Here is a 16,803-nt window from a genome sequence, read left to right on the forward strand (position 1 = left end):
GAGGGCTCCCAACCCCCTGCCCCCCAGAGGCCCATTCTCTCAATAAAGATTTGGCTGTCCATCTGGCTGTTGACTTTCTCTGTTCCCTCTTCTTACATTATAGGGTCTACTTGCTCACTCAAGCTTACAAAGCTATCCTGCATTGCAGTCTCCGTGACTCAGGTCCTACAACACTAAGACTGAAAACCCAGTCCCAGGCCAGCCTGTTGAGCAAGGGACAGACTATTTGTCCTACTTCAACTCCTGAATCTAGTTATAAATAAAGTCTGTAGCCCCAATAAATGAATAACAAAAACCCTACTAGCCAGGCATTCTGGCTTGGGCCTGTAACTTCAGCACTTAGGGGGCTAAAACAGGAAGATGAGCAAAATTGGCAGCTACCTACGGAACTTTTAAAATTAACAAGGTCCTGCTTGTTTCCTTAGTCTAATATCAAAGAACTTAAGTGATAACAATATTTGAATAGTACTGCTAATAAGGAAAATATTTTCCTTAGGATATATAATTTTGTTAAGTTTTATTGTGAACAATAAGTAAGAACTAATGTATTTAGCTAAAACAATAAAAATAAATCTTGAGTCGGGCGGTGAGGGTGCACGTCTTTAATCCCAGTACTTGGGAGGCAAAGACAGGTGGAGTCTGAGGCCAGACTGGTCTACAGGGCTGAGTTCCAGGACATTCAGGACTGTCTGGAGAAACCCTGTCTCGAGAAACCAAAAAGAGTAAAAAAAGAAAAAGGAAAAAAAAAAGTCTTATAGGCAAACATTGAGGGCCCATTTTCATATTAAAAATCAGTAATTTGCTGAAGATATTGCTCACAACTGCAAAACCCTAGGTTCAATCCCCAGTACCATGATAGATAGACAGATGGACTGAAACCCCTGGGACCCACATGGTGGGAAGAATCAGTTCCGCCAAGCTGTCCTCTAACTTCCATATGCACACTGTGACAATGAGAGTTCCCCTTCACACAACACAAAACAACACACAAAGTAATTAAAATATTATTTTTAAAAATGTGTTGCATTTAATTAATTGTTTTAGACACGGTCTCATAATGTAGCCTTGGAAACTTGTATGTAGACCAGATTGGCTTTGAGTTTTTCTGCCAGAGTGCTGGATTAAAAGCAAACACCTTACACAGTGAGAGAAAAAAAATGTAAGGATAACTAGGATGGTTCTGTGGCTAAAAAATCACATGTCACATGCCATTCTTGTAGAGTACCCTGTCAGGTTTCCGGCACCCATGTCGGCTGCTCACAAGCACCAGAGGATCCAAGACCCTCTTCTGGCCCCTGTGGACAACTACACTCACATACAGACAGACAGACATACACACAGAGAGACACACTCACACACTTAATGAATCTTTTTTTCTTGGGGTGGGGGTTCTAGACAGGGTTTCACAGTGTATCTCTGGCTGTCCTGGAACTTACTCTGTAGCCCAGGCTGGCCTCTAACTCAGAGATCCACCTGCCTCTGCCTTCCTGAGTGCTGGGATTAAAGGCATGAGCTACCACTGCCTAGCCAGTAAAAATAAATCTTAAAAAAATTTTAATTAGGGGCTGGAGAAATGGCTCAGAGGTTAAGAGCACTGACTGCTCTTCCAGAGGACCCGGGTTCAATTCCCAGCACCCACATGGCAGCTCACAACTGTCTGAAAATCCAGTTCCAGGGGATCTGACACCTTCACACCAATGCACATAAAAATAAAAAAAAAGATAAATAAATCATAAAAAATTTTTAATTAGTAATTTAAAAGATACTTATATACAAAGTATATGATACAAAGTATCATACAAAGTATGATATAGGACTCAAATCATAAGAACTCCCCTGAAGGCCAGAAGAGATCTATTAACTGGAATTACAGATGGTTGTGAGCCACCATGTGGGTGCTGGGAATTTAACAGCCTGTACTTTTATTAACCACTGAGCAATCTCTCTAGTATCTATTTAAATATTTTCAAGCTAAAACATCTGATGAAAACAGAAGTCACTGTCCTTACCTAACTTTATGATTCTCCATACCAAGTATTCCGACTCAGATGTACTCTTGATGAAACAGACTCATTTCAGAATCAGGACTATATAAATTAGTCTATCAGGTAAAGCATACTTTATTTCATTTCTAAAAAGGCACTTTAAAAAAAAACATATCATGAATATACCGATTCCTTCAACTTTCCTCTTAATTTTTAACTTTATAAAAATAATTTGTTTGTGTATATGCGTGTGTACATATGTATGAATGTAGGTATGCATGTATGTATATATACTATCTGTGTGAAGGATTCCATGGAAGTCAGAATATGGCATCAGATCCCCTGATACCAGAGTTAGATGATTGTGAACCACCATGTGGATGCTGGGATTTGAATCCAGGCCCCCTTAAAGAGTAGCCAGTGCTTCTAACCTAGAGTTAGCTCTCCAGCCTATTGTTTAAAAGTTTTATTATAAATTATTGTAGAAAATATTCTGGGACCACAGGAAAAAAACTCATTGACATTATATATTCATTCAATACCTATTAACCTGTAACATGAATGTTATTCCAAACTATTAAATTATAATATGCAACACTCGTCTTTCAAACTCATGGTCAAAAAATCTGGTTAACATTCTTCATATAACATCCTTGGGTATAAGAGTCTTTGTCTTCTCAGACACTTAGAAAAACTTATTTAGCTTCAAATAACAAACAATATTTATCTTCCTTAAGGCTTGAAAAAATTTATTTTTAAATCCTTATACTATTTAGGAAGGTTTACTTATGTACAATGCAACATCAAGAGAAGAGACACCTTATTAAGTTAAAATATATATATAAATAATACAGCTTATAAAAAGCAAGAGAATCTACTTTTATATATCTATGATGATTTGCTGCCAGTAAGAGATGAAACAAGGCAAGAATTAAGGGAAAATAGAAAATGAACAAACAGTCACACACAAACACACTCAGCCTTCCACAAGGAGAGTATGCAGTATGTGTAACTCAAAATATTCAATGACTGGATATGAAAAGAGAGACTTGCTAAGGAAAATAAAAATCTATTTTTTGCATCCATATGAAGAGTATATATGCCAATACATAATGATTAGAATCCCAATAAGCTGCAATCTAGGTTGAAGCAGCAGTAAGATGAAAGGCGGCCCCTTTAACGTTTGCTCCTGGAGTCCAGCAACTCTCAGCAGTTGGCTGGAGACTGAGCTGGAAGATCCTGTGGTGCGCCAACAAAAGGACGAAACAAACTCAAGTTCCCAGGGCCCCCTCCCGACAACTAGTGAAACAACTTGATAAATGATTGCTCTGTCAAGAGACCAAGAAGAGATGGAGACGTCTGGAAGCAGAGGGGGAATGTATCTAATTTAGGAGGGGGTGGTGCAGAATGGGCAAAGAGATCATCACTTGTCACACAACATCTGATCAGAAAGCCTACAAAAGACTACAAAACTCCACAGTCTAAGAACTGAAGCCCTGTGTAGCCAGACCTACACAGACCTTAGGAAAGATTTAGCATCTGGTCCTTCCTAAGCTTTCATTTTAAGGGAGAAACTTTCTACCTTCCTGCCTTAACTCCAAGCTTAAGAAAGCATTGCTCAATTAGGAATAATGTAAAATATACAAATTCCTTTCTCTCTACTTCATACCTAAAGAGAGTCAGAGACATAAGGACTCAAATCTTACTCAACTTAAGAAAACAACTGTCATAAATGTATGAATGAATGAATACTTTGAAAATTTTAGGAGTTCCCATATGGGACCCTTGATTTTGTTCCTCTTCCTTTAAGGTCAAATACAATCTCTTCCTAACCAAAACCTGGTATGGGTTTCAAAAGCATTGGTGACAAATTCAATCAACACACAACGAACATCTCTACTGGAAAAAAAAAAAAAGTGTCACCCAAAGAGTAAGTCAAAAAGACTATTGCAGTTTCAGCAATTAATCAAAGACATAAATAAATAAATGATAAATAGTCAGTTCATTAAAATATGTCAAAGGCAAGAACAAGCAAGTAACATAAAGAGTTTAGCTGATCAAGTATTTAGGGCTCTTCAACTTTCTGGGCTAGATAATGTTGCTGTAGTAAAAAATATTATGTTATATTGTTGTGCAAAGAAATTCTATGAAGGCCAAATTAACTTTTGACTGTAATAAAACAATTAGGATTAACAAACCAGGCATGGTGGCTGACCCAGAACATCAGCTGTATTAACTACTAGTTATATTATTATTATATTACTTTATTAACTATCAGTTATAACTATAGTAAACACTAAAAAGGCTTCTGCACAATGGAAAAACCAGGAGAAAAATCACTACTTAACAGGGTTGAGTTGGAAGGTCTTGTTCCTCTAATTTAATTTTCTTGAAAGTAAAAATATCTAGTGAATTTTCCTAGGGAAAAAAAAAATGTATGTATAGTCTGTCAAGAAACTGGTTGGATTAAATAAAAATGGTTGTTCAGTGAAGTATCTCACTTTCTAACTGCCCAAATGGCCTCTTCATGAGGAGGCATTTCTAAAAGGTTCCAACTTGGAGATTCAGAGAAAAGGACCCACATCTCACATCTCCCGGAGACTAATTCTAATAAACAATTCACAAAAGGGAAAGGGCTTTCCAGCACACGCTGCAATCACAACATTCAAGATGCAGAGGCAGCAGGACTGCTACAAATTCAAGTTTAATCTGATGTTAAGAAACTATAAAAATTCATAACATACAAAAATCAAAGCTCTGGTTTGCCATTTTGAAAGAATCTATAGAAAAAAAAACTGGATGCCCCTTCTAAAAAAAAATCAGCAGCTGTGGTTCTGATTAATTACTTTTTTTATTTTATGTACACTAGTGTTTTGCATGCATATATGTCTGTGTGAGGGTGTCAGATCTTGGAGCCATAGACAGCTATAAGCTGCTGTGTGGGCACGGGGAATTGAACCCAGGTCTTCTGGAAGAGCAGTTAAGGCTCTTTACTCCAGCCCCTCATACTTCTAAACATGGCTCTGCTGGGGTTATGAATGACTGTTCCCTTTCAGACCATCCAGGCATCCTCCACTTCACTGTCCAATCCCTAATCCCTCATTAGGTTACCTGATTCTCAGTGAGCTTTGACATTTACAACCTCAATGAATGGCAGGTTAGCTTGTACTGAAAATGCAAGTCAAGCATTCATGAACCTTTTTACTCACTGGTCAAAATTAATACTGACATTCTTCAACGCTTGATATTCTCCTTTTGTTTGTAATGCTCAGGATTTAATTGATACAATATTCTGAACTGTTAAATGATTGCACACGCAGTCAATATTTGGGGCAGGAAAGAATGGCAAGATGACTCAGCAGATAAGTGTACTTGCTCCTCTGGTAAGAAGACCACGTTCTGTTCTCAGTCACCACATGGTGGCACACAACCATACATAACTTCAGTTCCAGAAGACCGATGCATTCTTCTGACTTCACTGGGCATCAGACACATATACACATGAAGGCAAAAATAAGCATACATTTAAGATCAATACCTATACCCCAAAACAGAGTCTCTCTGTGTAGCATTGGCTGTCCCTCGAACTTGCTTTGTAGACCAGGTCAGCCTCAAACTCAGAGATCCTCCTGGCTCTGCTTCCTGAGTACTGGAATTAAAGGTATGCACTACCATCTGGCCCCTATAAATGTAATTTTTTCTTAAAAAAAAAAAAAACAAAAAAAACTCCAGATGTCTTTCTTCTAACCAGCAGTACTACGTAAGTGTCCTGTAAGAATATAAAGAGAACTAGTAAATAAATGGCTGCATCAGTGAATTCTCAGCAGCTATGGCAGTATGAGTAAAATCAAGCCAGGCAAACTTACAGGGTAAGTGGGGGGAGGGGCTCATAAACCCACCACTAGTTGGCAGAGCTTTCACAGTTGAAGGCTGTTGAACTTGAGGAAATTCATTTGGTAGGTGCCCATGCTCCAGTGGATACCCCTACACTCATTCACAAGCATACAGCAATGACTGAACTCAACAGATTATGAGAACATGAGGTGGAAAGGGGGTCTGGGAGGATCTGGAGGGGATACGAGAATTTATGATAAAAATGTATTATGTACATGTATAAAAAAATCACAAACAATAATTAATAAATAAAACTGATAAAGAATAAAATAAACAGCATCTGAGCTGGAGAGAAGGTTCAGCAGTTAAAAGTTATTTGCTGCTCCATCATGAAGCACAAGTACTTAGAGGATTTCAAACTCTCCAATCTGACATCCTCTTCTTGTCTCCTGAGGTATACAAATATTCACATTTGAGGCTGGAGAGAGGGCTCATCCTTAAGAGCAGTGGCTGCTTGTCCAGAGGACCCAGGTTCAATTCCCAGCACCCACATGGCAACTCCAGTTATAGAGTATATCTGACACCCTCATGCAGGCAAAACATCAATGCACATTTTTAAAAAAGAGAGAGAGAGAATATTAAGAATATCTGAGGTAAGGTGGAATAAGATAAGGAAGGGGAACAGTTTATCTAGTGGTATGGGAGAGTTCTGATCCAAAGCAGGGGAGAATTTATCACTGACACACTGCTGAGAAATGTAGGTTAGGGATAAAGCTCAGTTAGTAGAGTGTAGGCACTAAGCCCTGGGTTCATTCTTCTCCATAGCATAAAGCATTGTGGTGCATTGCCTATAACCCCAGTGCTTCTAGACAGGAAAATCAGAAACTGAAGGTCATCCTACAGTGTGAGTTCCAGGTCAATCTGGAATACCTGGGACTCTGTTTTCAAAGAAGGACCAGCCAGCAGTCAAAAACACACACTGCTCTTTACAGAGGACCTAAGTTCAGCTCCTAGCACCCACTTCAGGTGACCTACACTCTAGCTCCAGGGGGATCCAAACTCCACTGGCACCTGAATCTGTGTATACACATCAACATGCCTCCATGCACAAATACATACACACATCATTAAAAATAAAATAAATCCTTTTAAAGGAAATGGAATGTGCTAACCCAACGGGTTAATGTGCACAAAGAAATGTTAGATCAGTGTATAACTAAACAATTTTTTTGGTCAGTTTATCCTAAAGCAAAAAATTCAAGAACTGCATTCTAACCAAGTAAACAAGCCATGAGGGGTGGTGGGTTTCCAGAAGTCCCACCTATGGGAGGCTGACACAGGAGTATTGCTTGAGTACAGAAGCTTAAAGCCAATCAACAACACCCCCCAAAAAGGCTAGCAAGCAACTGGTTATAAAGCCACAATCATGCAATCCCAGTACCTAAGGGGCTGAGGCAGTAGGCTGAGATGAGTTCAGGACCAAATGGGTCATAGAGTGACATTTGCCTCAAAAAGACACAAAGAGGGCTGGCAAAACAATTCAGCAAGAAAAAGCATTTGCTGTCAAGCCTAACAACCCAAATATGATCCCTATATCCATACAACTGCCCTCTGTGTGTGTGTGGGGGGGAGTAACATATGCCCACAACACACAAATAAATAACTGTAAAATTTAAGAAAAAAGCAATTAACAAAGAGTTCTAATAAAGTATTGACTCAAATCTTTCCCCTACTGGGAGTGGTGGTACAAGCCTTTAATTACAGTACTTAGGATACAGAGGCAGGCAGATCTCTATAAAATTTAGGTCAGCCTAGTCTATACAGCAAGTTCCAAACCAGCCAAGGTTACATAGTGCTACCTGATGTCAACATACAAACAACTCCATTTGAATATTCTCAGTCTCTCTAAAACTGACATGAGCTCTCTCTGCTTAAACACATCTCCTCAACTGAAGTAGTTATGTATGGCTGTTTATGAAGTTATAAAGCTTCCCTTGACCCCCCCAAAAGCAAAGAATATCTTCATTTTATTTTTCCCTATCAGATAGCAGAAGTCTTGGCACATTATAGCCATTTGTTTCTTCAAACACTTCAGAATGAACTCTGGAAATATTCTCTATGATCTAATAGTTAAACAGCAGAAAACTATTTCAACTTACTTCCATTACTACTTCCCTTAAGAAATGTTAAATTCTTCCCACCAGGCTTTTCCCAGATCAGAACTCTAATAACAGAATCAACTTTATACCCTTTGGAGGCTTCATCAGGTGGTCCCTTCAGGTGGTAATAGACAACATTTGGATACTCAGCTACCCAAATGCACTCAGAGGAAGAGATGTCACTCTAACAGTCTATCTGAACAAATCAACACACAACTTAACGTGCATGCCTTAAATACAAAATTAAAATACTACTCAACAATACTTTACTCAAGATGGGCATTACACAAACATAAAGCATTCCTCTTAAACCTATGGACTATTACGGAGACAACAGTAAGTGTTTTTAGGGCTAACAGTATAATTCAGGAAGAGAGAATGTGTCTATCATGGCCAGGGCAGAAGAGCGGATCCCTAGCACGCTTCCCAAGAAGAAAATTCCTAACAATGCCTAAGACAGAGCAAACCAGTCTTCCACACATCACTAGCAATGTTACTTATGAGTTCAAAGAATTAACCCTCTAGCTTACCAGTCTACAAAAGGCAGTGTAGCACACTTATAGATATCACTAAATTTACCTGCCATGCAGGCTGACATAAAAAGTCAGAAAGCTATATGCAGGATGACAAAGCTAGGCGTGGTATCACATGTCTGTAATTTCAGCACTCCTGTCATCCCTGGACTAGAGAGGTGGGGACAGGACAACCAGAGTTGAGGGCCAGCCTTGACTACCTAACAAGTTCAAGGCCAGGACAAGTTATACAAGACCTAGACTCAAAAATCCAAAGCAAACAAATAATTAAAAAGTCTTGAAAACAAGTGTTGGTGAGGATGTAGAGGGAGACCCAGTGGTGACAGTGTGAGATGGTGTAGCAAATCTTGGAAATGTGGCAATTCCTCAAAAGGTAAAACACAAACATGTTGTAATATAAATTCTAATTGTTCTTTCTTTTTTATTTTATTTTTATGTTATATTTGACTTCTGTGGCCTCCTGGAGGATCGGAGAGTAGGCGCTGCAGTCACAGGTAAGGCCTGTCACTAGAAGGAGCAGGCTGCTGCTGGGAATAAACCTGCTGGGAAGCTGTTGCAGCACAAATGTCTTCTGGCAGGCCTCACCCTCGATGATCCCATTGGCCTCCTGGATAGATGTCTAATGCATAAACACTGGGTATTCTGTGTCACGGGGGTGCAACAGGTCCTGCTTCTTGTGCTTGTGGGTCTCCAACCCTTTACCATGCCAAGACACCACAGGCACTCCACTGTAGCAGAAGCACAGAAATGTATGCAGTAGCCACCTGACCACTATCAAGAAGGCAGAGAGAGGGCCGATCAGGGGCCTGGGCTGTACTATGGTGGTGATCCGGGAGCTTGCGCATGGCCTGGTCATATATGGTCACAGGGCTTAACACCCCCATGCTAAAAAGCTGCATCATGAGAGCACCATCCACTTCCCCCAGAAGTCTTCCCGCCTTTGACAGACCCGTGCTGAGAGATCCGGTCACGCAACAGATCTAATGTTTATGGAAGGCAGGGGTGCGCAAAAGGCCGTCTTGGAGTGGGGACTGACAGAGAGGTATTCTGATACTGATAGAGATATATTCTATCTCTAGACCAGGAGATAGAATAAAGAAAATGGGAGAAAGATGTATGGGGATAGTCTATTTCTTTTTAATAAAAACCCACAGGCAGATAGCAAGGTGAAAGCTGAAAGATTAGAGAAGCAGTGCAACCAGCCACTAGAGAGACCTTTTACCTCTATCAAATTCTCAGACCAAAACGGCAACCCTGTCTTCAGACTGCATCCTCTGACTGCATCTCCTGATTGCAGAGCTCTTGTCTCCTCCCAACATAAATATACTCCTCTCTCGCCCAGCCATATCCCTTCTGGGTTTTTATTAAGAACAAGTAGAATTTTTGTTACACCATGTGGAATAAGAAATTCCACCCAGCTGGGCTGGTGACACAGGCCTATAAACCCAGCACTCAAGAGGGAGAGACAATTAGATCTCTGTGAGTTTGAGGCCAGTCGGATCTACATAGCTAATTCCAGGATAGTAAGGAAGGGCTACATAGTGAGATATAGTCTCAATAAACTAGTTCATGAATTTATTAATTAATTAATTTCCACTCTGATACATGTTCAAGCCATGCCTCCACACAAGCCTGAACAGGAATAGTTAGAGCATGATGTAAAACAGCCAAAAAGTATATACAATTCAAAAGTGTGTCAACTAATAAATGGTTAAACACTATTTAAGTTTATCCATAAATGGAATATAATTGGCAATAAAGGAGTGAAGTATTTTTTAAAAAAACTGTAATGATCTAGGTTTTTGTCATTGACCAAACTAGGCTTATTTTAGTTACTTTTCTATTGCTGTGTGAAGAGACATGATGTCCAAGACAATATACAAAAAGTACTTGAGGGGTCACAATTCTAGAAGGTTAGAGTACATGACCGTGCTGGCAGCAAGACAATAACCAAGCAGGCATGGCACTGGAGTAGCAGCTGAGTATCCCCCTGAATCACATGCGTCAGAGAGAAAGACAACTGGAAATAGCCTGAACTTTTGAAACCTGGAAGGCCACACACAGACCAGACCTCCTAATCTTTTTCAAACAGTTCGACCAAATAGGGATCAAGCATTTATATAAATGAGCTTACAGGAAGCATTTTTGTTCAAACCACCACAAAGGTCATCTGGGAAGACATCTGGACTAAGAATATGCCTTCAACAGACCTGCCTGTGGACAAGCTTGTTGGGCATTTTCTTGATCAATGATTGATGTGGGAGGGTACAGCCTATGCTTAGTGGTGTCACCATGGCAAGGACTCTGGGTTGTATTAGAAAACAGACTAAGCAAGGTAATAATCAGTAGCACTTCACTGTGGTCTCTGCTTCTGTTCCTGCCTCCAGGTTCCTTCTAGAGTTCCTGTCCTGACTTCCTCAATAATGAACCCTTTCTTTCTCAAGATATTTTTGGTCATGGTGTCAATCACAGCAACAGGAAGCAAACTAGAACACATGGTGAAACATGAACAGGCATTCAAAACACTCTACTAAAGCAACAGAGGTCAGTCATAAGGATGTATATTTTGAACAATTCGACTCATAGGAAAAGTTCACTCAGAAAATTTCGAAGACACACCAGATCCACAATAGGTAGGGACTCAAGTACAACCTGACTGCTAAAAGACTTTGTAGTTTATTTTACAGTTGATGAAAACATTTTTAAATTTGACTGTGGTGATGGATACACATTAAGAGTACACTAAAACCAATAAAATGTCCACTTTTAAGAGGTGAAATTAGCTAGCCAGTAGTGGCCCACATCTGTAATTTCAGCACTGGAGAGGCAATAAGAGACAGGAACTCACTGGAGTGTGGAGTCTGAGATTTGGTGGAGACATAGTGCAGTATAGGCAGTCTAAGTATTGGTGAAATGTCTCTCTAGTGGCTTACTGCTCTGCTTCTCTGTTCTGCTGTAATTCCTCTATCTGTTCTGGGTTTTATTATTTGTACTACATGGCTCTGAGGTTAAGAGCACTTACTGATCTTTTAGAGGACCTGGGTTCAATTCACAGCACCAGAGTCTCCATATGGCAGTTTACAACCACCCGTAAAGCCAGGCAGTCGTGGCACACCTTTAATCCCAGCACTGGGAGGAGGCAGAGGCAGACGAATCTCTGTGAGTCTGAGGACAGTCAGAAGATTGTTATACAGAGAAACCTTGTCTTGGGGGGGGGGGGGAACACGACAGATGAACAATGAGACACAACACGACTACAGTCCCAGAGAATCCTATGCCTTCTTCTGACTCCTGTAGGCACCATAATACAGATACACACATGCATGCTAAACAATAATATACATAAAAGTTCTAAGGAAAACGGGGGCTGGATTGTTGTAATGAGAAGCAGCGTCTGCATACCACCGTCTGGCTAGCTTATACCCCGAAATAACAACACACAAATGTATTCATTTAAACACTGCCTGGCCCATTATTTCTAGCCTCATATTGGCTAACTCTCACATCTTAATTAACCTATTTCTAATAATCTGTATGTCACCACGAGTCATGGCTTACCGGGAAGATTCTAACCCATGTCCATCTCGGCCGGAGCTTCATGGCATCTGCCTGATTCTGCTTTCTTTCTCCCAGCATTCTGTTCTGTCTACTCCACCTATCTAAATCCTGCCTATCAAAAAGCCAAGGCAGTTTCTTTATTAACCAATGAAAGTAACACATTGACAGATGACCTTCCTACATCACTGGATGTAGTGAAATGCATCCAATATGACTGAAGGGCAAGCTAGTTTCTGCATGGTAGAAACAAGAGAGATCCCATTTTCAACAAGGTGAATCTCTTGAAATTGTTCTTTGACCACCACAAATACCAAATTTGTTAAAAAGAAAACCCTGACTACCACGTTTTGTAATTCTCAATAGTCTTGAGAGATAAATGTCATGATCTTTGTTGAAATAGCTCAAACCAAATACCCCAGACCAGAGAAAAGAATTAAATTCAATTTTTAACTTCAGTTTTCTGGTCTATGAAAGAAATGATAGGGCATTCAAAGTTATAAGAGCTAAATGAAGTTAGGTATGTCTCATGCCTGATTAGACAGACACTCAGATTTTAAGTTCTTCTATCTGTTTTAGCAAAAGTAGATGAAGGACTTGGAAAGTTAGTAAAGTGTATGGTGATGACCACCAATATTTAAGGTCAGCAATTCTGTCATGCTAACCAGAGTTTTAAGTTGTAATCACTTACAGCATAGGCAACAAACGCTACAACTTAAAACAGATTAATTTATACTCAATCAAATAAAGCAGTTAATCTGTTTTCAGCATGTAACAATGTAATTATGCTAAATAATTCAAAACAAAAATAGCAGGCAGTGTAGCAAAATTAGCTACAACTATTTGATTTATACAGCAGTAATTATTTCCAAAGTCACTTGAGAACCTAATAGTAAATTGTTTTTAAAGTCTGCAAGGCTCCAAAGCTCTAATGCACAAGGATGGATGATGTAAATTTCTCTTTTCATCCCCACTGGTTGTTTCCACTGGTTCAGTAGTTCAAGTTGAGAAATCAGTCAGGATGCAAAAAGTACAATATAGGCTTGGACTTCCTCTGTTACTATCTGAATGAAAAGCCTAGCTCAAAGAGAAAGATAGCAAGAAAAGAAAGGCAATCAATCACAGACTGAGAGCTAGCGCACTGGGATGTGTGCAGTGGGTGGAGGTGGGAGAAGATCAGAGATAATTGAGTGTGATGAACTACAAGGGCCGATGGAAGATAAATTGGCTGATAGACCAGCATGGAGAATTAGGAGGAAAACAAAGCATGCCAGATGGAAGAACTACAAAGGACATGTGGGCACACAAGGGGGGAGCTGAGGGGCCTAAACTAGGGGGGGATCAGGTGCAGAAAGGTGTGTGTGCAATGTTTCTCAGGAATCTTCAATCCTAGTTTTTCTATGTGTTTTGTTGTTATTGCTGTTTTTGAAAATCAAAGTTTCTCTGTGTGGCCCTGGCTATCCTGAAACTCTATAAACCAGGCTGGCCTTGAACTCAATGCTCCCTGTCTCTGCCTCACTAGAGTACTAGAATTAAAGGCATGCGCCACCACCAAAATGTGAGGACCAAGAATGTAGGTCAGTGGTACAGCACTTCCCTAGGACACACAAGCCCCTTAGCTTACTCCAAAATAATACAAAAACAAAAAATCCAATGTGAATACATGGTTTGTATACATTTTATCATATAGGACCACACTGAAGAAAGTTGGTCAATTTAATCCACCCAACCTATGAAAAATATATGGCAACTTCTTTAAAAAAAGACAACAGTATTCTAGAAGGCAAGCATCACTGGACACAGAATGATGTGAGTCAATTATCCCTGTGACCATTTAAGAAAACTACCATCACCCCTGTAGTAATATATATGTGTGTATGCATACATGCACACACACAAAAAAACTGTCCCATACAGGGTATGTAAATTGGTATACACTCCTTGTGGGAATTGATTCAGTTGCCATGAACAGAAATTTGACAATATCTCTTGCCATAACAAATAATCTCTTTAAGAAGAAAAGTCATGGGGCTGGTGAGATGACTCAGCAGTTAAAAGCACTGAATGGTCTTGCAATGGACCTGGGTTTAATTCCCAGCACCTACATGGCAGTTCACAACTATCTATAACTCCAGTTCTAGGGGCTCTGACAGTCTCACACAGACATACATCATACATGCGGGCAAAACCCCAATGAGCATTAAACGAACGAATAAATAAATAAATAAGCAAGCAAGCGAGCAAGCAAATTCGGACTTATGAGTTTCTGTTTAAATAAAGAAGAAAAGTCACTTGGCAGAGGCAGAGGCAGAGGCAGAGGCAGAGGCAGAGGCAGAGGCAGAGGCAGAGGCAGAGGCAGAGGCAGAGGCAGAGGCAGAGGCAGAGGCAGAGGCAGAGGCAGAGGCAGAGGCAGAGGCAGAGGCAGAGGCAGAGGCAGAGGCAGAGGCAGAGGCAGAGGCAGAGGCAGAGGCAGAGGCAGAGGCAGAGGCAGAGGCAGAGGCAGAGGCAGAGGCAGAGGCAGAGGCAGAGGCAGAGGCAGAGGCAGAGGCAGAGGCAGAGGCAGAGGCAGAGGCAGAGGCAGAGGCAGAGGCAGAGGCAGAGGCAGAGGCAGAGGCAGAGGCAGAGGCAGAGGCAGAGGCAGAGGCAGAGGCAGAGGCAGAGGCAGAGGCAGAGGCAGAGGCAGAGGCAGAGGCAGAGGCAGAGGCAGAGGCAGAGGCAGAGGCAGAGGCAGAGGCAGAGGCAGAGGCAGAGGCAGAGGCAGAGGCAGAGGCAGAGGCAGAGGCAGAGGCAGAGGCAGAGGCAGAGGCAGAGGCAGAGGCAGAGGCAGAGGCAGAGGCAGAGGCAGAGGCAGAGGCAGAGGCAGAGGCAGAGGCAGAGGCAGAGGCAGAGGCAGAGGCAGAGGCAGAGGCAGAGGCAGAGGCAGAGGCAGAGGCAGAGGCAGAGGCAGAGGCAGAGGCAGAGGCAGAGGCAGAGGCAGAGGCAGAGGCAGAGGCAGAGGCAGAGGCAGAGGCAGAGGCAGAGGCAGAGGCAGAGGCAGAGGCAGAGGCAGAGGCAGAGGCAGAGGCAGAGCAGAGGCAGAGGCAGAGGCAGAGGCAGAGGCAGAGGCAGAGGCAGAGGCAGAGGCAGAGGCAGAGGCAGAGGCAGAGGCAGAGGCAGAGGCAGAGGCAGAGGCAGAGGCAGAGGCAGAGGCAGAGGCAGAGGCAGAGGCAGAGGCAGAGGCAGAGGCAGAGGCAGAGGCAGAGGCAGAGGCAGGCAGTTTTCCAGGAAAGCCACTGCTACATAGAGAAACCCTGTCTTGAAAAAATAAACAAAAAGAACTCTTACGGGAAAAGACAGCTGCAGAAACAGATGGAAAAGGTAGACAGATGTAGAATTTCAAGGAAAAACTAAAACAACTATATCCCATGAGTAACAACGTAACAAAGCTCAAGAATGCCTTTGGCAGGTTCATTCGTTTGGGAAGAAGGGATTTGAGCTAAACTTGAGGACACTGCAATAGAAGCCCCACAAACTGAAAGAGAGTGCACCAATTACCAGGGTCTAGAATTTAGTGGATAAATGGAAGGAGAAATATCTAACTAAAGATGTTGCCAAGTCTTCACCAAGTCTTCCATCCTTCCATCTAGTCTATACCTAACATTTTTAAGTCTTTTTGATCCAATCGGATCAGTGAAACCAGTTCTCATATGTCCATTACATTCCTTTTTTTTTTTTTTTTTTAACTTAGGGGAGGCCCAGATGGATCTTTTACACTGCAGTGGACAGCGGGAACCAATGGACTCATTCCAAAGTGCTAAGCCTCCATCTGCAGCCTTCTGTCAATTCTTTCCATCTCATCTGCCCCATTCCCAATTTTTTACATATACCCATTGCACAAGTAACCAGTTTCCTTCCCATTAATACAGGAAAAATGAATATTATCCCCAAAACAAATAACGTCTTTATATTCTCGCCATTCAAAAATATTACTGTATCTAATGCTAAAAGCCAAATTAGGCACCTCCCCATTGTCCCAACTTCCACACAAGCATCGTATCACATTTTATCAACACATACTGTGAGCATACACTCGCCTGCACACACACACACACACACACACACACACACACACACACACATGTGCGCGCGTGCGCGCACGCACACACACTTAAAGACTGGCTTTAAATGCTGACTCAGGCTACCTACTGACTGCTACATTTGGCTCTCTTGGTTCTAATCATTATTCAACATACTACCTTGAGCAATGTCTTCACCTGTAAAATTATGAGCTAGACTTAAATTATCTCTAACATCCTTTGCAGCTCTTACCATTCTACAGTACAACAATGTAACAGAGAGAATGGAAAGATAAATGTGGCCTTCCAGAACATATTATAAACTCACTATAAAGAATCAACACAGAAATTTTAAAAGGAATAAGAAGTGGGGGGGGGATATCTTCAATCAACCCCAGCACTTGTTAGGCTGAGTCTAAGCTACACAGGAAAAACCTGGCTCTTAAAAACTGGGGAGAGGGGATGAGTTTAGCAAGCAAATAACATGCCAGCAATAAAAGCTTATTCTTATTACATAAGCATGGTAATTGGAAACTAAATAAATATAAAATAAATAAATGACAGGCATGGTCAGACACCCCTTTAAATCCTAGCACTCTGGAGGCAGAGGCATGTGGATCTCTGTGAGTTCCAGGTCTGCCGAGTCTACATGGAGAGCTCCAAACCAGCCACAGTTACACAG

General features: G+C 41.3%; 1 protein-coding gene and 1 pseudogene across 4 annotated transcripts in view; both read right to left on the reverse strand.

The window, feature by feature from the left end:
• Positions 1–16,803, reverse strand: part of Cecr2 (CECR2 histone acetyl-lysine reader) — a 114,934-nt gene that overhangs the window by 74,821 nt on the left and 23,310 nt on the right. The window lies entirely within an intron of this gene.
• LOC125406857 (voltage-dependent calcium channel subunit alpha-2/delta-4 pseudogene) overlaps positions 8,933–16,803 on the reverse strand; it is a 30,611-nt pseudogene continuing 22,740 nt past the window's right edge.

This window comes from Myodes glareolus, chromosome 3, assembly GCF_982192425.1.
Source record: "Myodes glareolus chromosome 3, mMyoGla1.1, whole genome shotgun sequence".
Taxonomy (NCBI): domain Eukaryota; kingdom Metazoa; phylum Chordata; class Mammalia; order Rodentia; family Cricetidae; genus Myodes; species Myodes glareolus.